General features: G+C 44.7%; 1 pseudogene; it reads left to right on the top strand.

The window, feature by feature from the left end:
- The first annotated feature begins 1,577 nt into the window (after positions 1 to 1,577).
- Positions 1,578 to 7,626, top strand: part of LOC115275948 — a 30,159-nt pseudogene continuing 24,110 nt past the window's right edge.

Below are 7,626 nucleotides of genomic sequence, written 5' to 3'. Positions count from 1 at the left end.
AACATAATTATTATAATTAGGGAGTAGTTTATTTTTGAAAACAACTGTATTTTCTGATTTTCAATGTTCTCTACAAAAAAGGTGTTTTGCAGTCATTATCTTTAAAATTCTATATTTTAATTCACACACACACAAACACACACACAAAATTACCCCTTTATATTTGAAAATCTCTATGATTATAATAATCACCACCTAGGAAAGGCAGGATGGAGATCATAACATTGTCTTGTGTTTTGTGAAGATTTTTTTTTCATCTCTCTCCCTCTTTGCAGAAATGGCTTCATCCCATAGTTATCATTTTGCAACTTGCTCATTTGTTTCTTTTTTTGAGCTCTAGCCCAAGTTGGTTATTTGTTTTAACTGCTGCATCCAATTTCATCATATAAATCCACCACATTTTATTTACCCATTCCTCTGTTGATAGACATTCACGTTATTCCAATTTTCACCATTACAAACAACGCTGTGATGAACATAATCGTGTCTGACATTCTGTGTGCCTGTGTCGCTCCCACCCAGTCAAGGCCAACACCAACATTGTCCACAATGAAATGTCAGGAAGTTTGACAATCCAATGACATGGTGCTTGAGTCTTGATTCTCACATGACCTGAACGGGGTGTGGAAGGGCTCTTGGCAGGGAGGCAGGGAGGACACGTTTCCCAGCAGACTCTCCCTCTGGGTGGGGCAAAAAAGCTAAAGGAGAAACTCTTACTACTAGACTCCAACCAGCTCGAATGCTGATTTGGCCCCTTTAGCAGATTTAAATGAAATGTTCATCATTTCCCTTAAAATCTGCAAACCCACCTAAAAGTAGTTTGGCACTGAACATCCCTTCCACATCACCAGGGCTGAGGAGGGCTCCACTGATGCTTAGCCCATTACCTGGGCTTTTGGAGGAAGGGGCAGAGACACTCAGAGAGCTGTTGCTGGAATAGGCAGGGCGGCCAGTCTGCCTTGCCACTTGCACCCTGCGAATACAATCCGGCCCTGTTCAGGGCCCCTCTGCCATTTGAGAGTCATGAAGTCATCACAGCTGTGACTGTAGCTGCCCGGGAGGCCTGAAATAGGCTGGCCAGCGGCCCATCCCCCGCAGGCCGGAAATGTGAGCTCCTGCAACTCACACACAGCCTAGGGTTGAAGGGGGGGGACACCAACTCAAGCACTGCCTGGAGCGGAAGCCTGGACAGGAGCCCGGAGAAGCGTGAGGTGGGCGGGGCAACCAACAGGACGGGCAGATTCACACCCAGTGACCCCCTGTCTGGGAAGCAGCATCTTGTCTCTGGGCCTCCAGGCCTCCGGGTCCAGGCCCACAGATTCAAGCCATTTCACACTTGGAATGTGTAAAGGGGATGGCCTCCAACCTGCCACCTCACTGTCAAGGGCAGTTCCACTCCATAAACCCACTGGGGAGCCTGAGGACAGAGTTGAAAAATCCAGGGGCTGAGGACTGGAGCTTCCCAGCGTGGTTTGGGCCTGGCATCCATCTGAAGAGGAAGGTCTGGCCTCGGACTTCGTCTGTGGAAAAAACTATGGAAAAAGTTACGTAAGTGCCAAGTCAGAGGAGAGCGAGTCATGGCCGAGGGCTTTACAGTGTGTTTCATGAGCTATTCCTCCCAGCGCACAGGGCAGCAACATTTCCCCATTAGTGCCCAGCAGATGCTAGTATGTGTGCCCCGGGGGAGCATGAAGCCTCTGACGCAAGCAGGTGGCAGCCCTAGTGTGGGCTCAGGAATCAAAGTAGTACATTCTCATGTCTAAATGGCATCTCTGCTCAGGGACCAATGCATGCGGTGGTTTGGGGTCAGCTTTAAACCCAGACCCTCAACCTGCCCTTCACTTGATGCTGGAAACAGGGCCTGCCTCTGTTGGAAATGCTGCTGCCTCTCCCTGGGACCAGAGAGGTTGTGAGGAGCAGCCAATGGCCCTCTGTCCTGGGGAGAGACTGTCTGTCTTGATGGAGTCAGGAGAGGGGGCCTACTGGAAGGCAGGGGTCAGACAGGAAGAAGGAAGCAAAAAAGTCACCAGGAATACTGAGCAGCGCAGATTGGGGATTCCCAGGGGCTGGGGGTAGGGATTCAGCATTTCTTGCTGACAGAAATCCCTGGAGATGCTTTCTGGTGCCCCCACCTATCTCTCCCCCTCAGGTGTCAGCTTACCTCCCTTCCCCAGGAGTTCTGCTTATGGCCAACCACAGCTGCCGACCATCTCCTACACATTCCACACCTCTGTCTCTCAGTCTCTGCCCTGGGTTTTTGGAAACTAAGGATTGTTATCAAGAGGGGCATCGAGAATGAAGCCCCATCTCTGTGGGCCTCAGCCCTGCTATAGCCAGCATTCCCTTCCCTCTGCCTGAATCTGGAACATTGTAACCCCTCCACCCAACTGCTCTAGCACCCCGGTTTCTTAAGGAAAAGGAAACAAGGGAAGAAATATTTTTGAGAAAAAGCACACTGAAACCACCCTTTGCCATTCAGCACAGCAGGTGGGTCTGGAGCTGGAGGGAGCAGGGGAGGAGAGAGGTGATGAGGGGAGAGGGGAGCTGAAGATGGTGCTGAGGAACCCAACATCGGGCTGACGAGTAGAACTAGAAAGGCCCTAGTGAAGGAGGATCACCGTCTCCCCTCCTTCCTTCCTCCTGGGAGGGTGCCACTCCCCACACTCAGGGGGTAGAGACAGGAGACAGGTTGGAGGGTTTGCTCAGGCCACATCAAAAAAGAAGAAAATAAAAAAAATTCTGTGTCCTGGCTATGAAGCATGTGAGAGAAAGCACTGGAAAGTGTCCATCCACATAACCCTTTCCGGTGCCTCTGCTCTTTCTTATCTGAAGGATCTTCAGAGTGCCCACCTAAACTGTTTTTTTAAAAATAGTGGAAAGTGTGCCACGTGTGTCCCAAGCAAGGATTTCTGATGAAGAATAGTAGTAGTAGACACAGTTTTGAGGTAGAAGCAAAGCAATAAGCACCGAGCACCTCATAATATGTATCCCTGAGGTCTGAAATTTTGTCAGTAGTCATTATAAACACAACGCTTAACTGTACGTTCAACAGGACTGCTTTCTCACTGTCGTGAGCTATCATCTGGGTGTTCACATAACTGTATCACACCTAAACAAGAAGCTGTGGACCCCAAGCTATCATCTCGAATGCCTTTCCTGTGGCCCCCGCTGAACTCACCAGGGGCCGTGTCCACTTGTGGAGGCTTTCCTTTACGATAGTCCCCAGTGAACCCAATGACACTCAGGACTGAGAGCCAGCAGTCACGAATGATGCTGCATCTTCATGAATTAGGCTTTGTTAGTGGCTCAGACATAGTGAAGCTCATGTCCTCTCACCCTCCTGACTGAAACAATAACAGGGTCCCAAAGGGCAACGAGTGGACTTGTAAAAGGGGATGCCGCCTATGGAGACATTTTTCCTGTAACCTGGGCCACCCCCCTTAACAGCAGAAAAGTGTGGTCATCTCTGAATTTCATCTCTGAGATTAAATGTCCTTGGATTCCTGAAATTTGCTTAAACACTTAGGAACAGACTAGACCATGTCTTGTGTATCATGACCAAGTCCTCACAATGATCAGTGACCCCAGCCATGGTTAGAACCTTACTCTTGCACCAAACAGCCTGCAATAGGCAGACAAATCCACAGCACAGGACAGCACAGGCTCTCTTTCCAATGACACCAGGAGTTTCTTGAAGAGGGTGAATATATTCTAAACCTTACCTGCTTTCTTTCAGATGGAAGAATGTTATGTACCCCAGGGTAGCAACTCAAATGCTAATTCTTTTCACAGCCCTAAAAATGTTGATTTCCTCAGCTTCCATTGTGCTCCTGCATCCTATGTAAATGCTTCCTGTGAAGGAAGATTGTGTCAGGGAAGGCAGACAGATACCAGCCAAGAAAGAGACTGGAGAGTGAATAACTCAGGCTTCTGAGCCCTCCTCTTGGAGATCTGCACCTTTCAGGAGGTGGCCTTGAAAATGCCACTTGAGCCAAGTGGGATTCAGAATCTGTAAGGAACCAGGTTTAGTACGTGTCAGTTACATGCAGTGCCCAGCACTGATGCACGCCTTCCAGGATGTACCAAGAAGAATGTATATTTTTTTGTCTCTGCCTAAAATACATACAGCACCCCCATCTTCTTGGACCTGAAGAATATTACATTGGCTTTTTCAGAAAGTAGTATTTGGAAATGACAGAATTTTTATCGTGTCTTTTATCTTCAAGACACTGTTCCAAGGACTCCTAAGCAGTTCAGTCAAAAGAAAAAAAGAGGAGTGGCTGTGGCTGTCTGCTTTATCTCACAGACTGATGTTTTGTGTAAGATTACATTTGAACTAAAGTTTCATTTCAAAAAAAAAAATGTTGCAGGGGCTCCTGGGTGGTTCACTAAGTGTCTGACTTTTGTTCAGGTCATGATCTGGTCATGATTCATGAGTTTGAGCCCTGCATAGAGCTGTCAGGTAAAGTCCACTTTGGATCCTCTGTCTCCTTCCCTCTTCCCTTTCCCCACTTGTTCTCTCTCAGAAATAATAAATAATTTTTTTTAATTTAAAATTGTTTCTCTATTCTATAGAATAAATTTAATGTTCAATGCCTTCTATATGGCAAATGGGAATATAAACTATGTAGTTCTCTTAAGGGTGTGTATGGGCTGGAGAGATAAGAACATGAATACATTCAGATTATCACAGTCTCAGAGGACATGGGGAAGACCTTGCTTCAACTTCACACAATCTAGAGCTTTCCCCACTCACTGAGGAGCAATAAGCAAATATCAAGAGCATTGTGTTTTGTGGTCTGGGAAGTGACCTTTGGTCCCTGCTACATAATACTGGGTTTCATGAAGTTCCCAGGATGCATCAGGGGCAGCAGACACAGTGGGATGCTGTGTTTGGTGTCTTGCTTCACCAGACAAGACCCACTCGTTTTTGCCTTATTTAGAAATAGACTTGTTTTATTATGACACGGACCGTTTGTTAGCACAGAGAGAGACAGAGAGGCTCACAATGTTTGAGTCCCTTATCTTGCATTGTTTATGTTCTTAAAATAATTTAATTAGCTTAATAAACAAAAGCATTTTCAATTCAAAAACAAAGGGAACTCAGAAAAATCAAATGTCCCAAAAGGCAAAAGTAATAGAAAAGTCAAATCATTCCAAGACTTTCACTCTCTGGTTTACATATTCCTGCAGACCTCCCCCCTGACAGCCAGTCGGGCTTGGAAGACATGTGTTTATTTCCTCATTTTCATAGGTCATGGAAGCCTTCCAGAAGGATCGATATTTAAAAGGACTCTGATGGCCACGTTTGTGTCTTCTTTCTTAAATGACTCCCTAAGAAGTGAAAATGGAAAAGAGAACCAAATAGAAAGTTAATAACTGTAAAGGCCAAAGGAGGGTTTCTTAGAAGAGCAACGGGAACGAAAGGGTTCTGTAACTCTGAGTTTAAATTAGCAGCACAAGCAAACTATATCCTTTTAATCTTTGATTGTATCTTATTAATATTTCTGGCTTTTAAATTATTCTAGCTTCTTTAACCCATAAGTGGCTAGGGACGGTGTCAAAGCGTATTTGTTATCTTTGCACTGTGCTACATCTTTACACTTCAAATTATGGAGTGTGCATGTACAGTCATAAATGTAACTTATGAGTTATAGATATGTCTAAATCAGCAGAATGTAAATTAAGGATAAAAATGCTATCCACAAGTAATTATCTATTTTTAATAATTAACATTAGCTAATTTAGTTTAAGCATTAATTACATACTAGTCACATACTTATGAACTTCATGTCGATTATCTCTTAATCCTCCATAAATACATGAGGTGGATACAATTGTTCCTTCCATTTTAAACAGGAGGAAACTGAAGTTAGGAGTTTGCCCAATGAACACAGCTGGAAAATAGTGAGTCAGCCTTAAGATCCAGCTTCCCTGACTCCATAGGCTCATGACTCACTCTGTGCTCTCCTGTGAAGTAGCAAAGAGCTATTACGGAGATCTGATGGGTTGTATTATTACTATTGTAGTAGTGGCTATTAGCAGTGGCTGTTAGCAAAGCCAGATGGCTTGCCATTGTTTCCAATGTGTCTCAACTGTTGCCCAATAAACTTTTCTACCCATATCAGTCATAGTTTGATCAGATAAGCATAATCACCAAGAGGTAATACATGTGTGGATGTGCCTACATACGTAAATGTGCATAGGTATTGGTATGGGTATAGAGAGATATCTTTAATACAAGATTTTTACCTGACAAATTGGTTGGAGCTGATCAATCTCCATAAAGCTTTTGTCCACAGAGCAGGCAGTGAAAAGCAAGGGCAAGTTGAAATGCACAACCATGAGCTGGAGCCCATAAGGACAGACAGAAACCCATGTCAGTTTTTGCTGCCTAACTTTGCTGGTGGTGATGTCCCATAGGATAACCTGGTGCCCTTCATCACAGAGCTGACCCAGTCAGAGAAGCCAAAGGAGAATGAAAGAGGAGCAGCTGCACACCTGGCTGCCACCCCACACCAAAAAGATGAGTCAGCAGACAGCAACAAATATGAGCTACATCATGGTTGTTCCTTCAGTTCCACCTTCTGCATCTCCCACAGCATCTCTCTTGTGGCCTACCCTAACTCAAAACAAGCAGAGAAAGGGATTCTGGGAAATATAGGTCAGTCTAGGCATGTTGACACATTACAAAGCCACCATGCACACATATTTTCTATTCCCTGTTTTCTTGCATTAAAGTAGATTCCATGTTCTATATAGGACATAATCATAGACAATGGAGAAAATTCAGCTCTGCCACATAGCGAACACACTGTCATGTCAACAGACACCTAGAACACCTCCTTGGCACAGGCACTGTGCACCAAAGATTCAAAAGTGAATGGAACCTGGTTCCTATGTTTAAGAGGCTAATCATCTGGGAGTATGAGGGGAAAGAGAAACGAACCAGGTAATATCAATACAGGTATTATAACAAGTATTATGATAAGTGAGTGTACCCAGACTACGTACAACAGTGGCTCACGCTACCCAGATGAGCTTCTGGAGGATGTGTTATCTAAGTAGTCTTGCAGGGTGAAGTAGGTGTTGTCTAAGTGAAGAAGTAGAAGTAAGAACTTTTAACATGATGGGGAGAGAATAACCATTAAGATTTATGGTAGAGATGAGATGGAAAGATTTACAGGCAATAAGTATAAGAGGCTGGGAGTGGAGGGAAAAGATGTTGGAGAAGTAGATGTTTCAAGCCCAGGAAAATCTATACAGGCTATTTTAGGGAGCTTGCACTTCATCTTCTAGAAACTGAGGAGCAATGCAAGAGTAAAACACATAGAAATGATATGATCATTGAGGTAAATAATCTCCACAATAACCACTTCAATGGTCTCCTTCCTTTGTACATGTGTGGTGCTCATCACATTAAAAGGTAGGGTCTACTTCCCTCCCCATGAACCTTGGGCTGGCCTAAGCAACTGCTTGACTAAAATAAGGTAACAGAAGCAACATTCCGAGGGAAAGTCTTAAGAAGTCTTATAGCTTCTGCCTAGTCTCTTGGAACATTCACTCTTGGGACATGACACCTCTTCTTGGAAGCAAACCCATGCTGTCAGAAACCCAAACCACAGT

The sequence above is a fragment of the Suricata suricatta genome, chromosome 13, assembly GCF_006229205.1.
Source record: "Suricata suricatta isolate VVHF042 chromosome 13, meerkat_22Aug2017_6uvM2_HiC, whole genome shotgun sequence".
Classification (NCBI taxonomy): Eukaryota; Metazoa; Chordata; class Mammalia; order Carnivora; family Herpestidae; genus Suricata; species Suricata suricatta.
The sequence above is the reverse complement of the archived record's forward strand: the minus strand, read 5'-3'. Positions and strand labels throughout refer to the sequence as shown.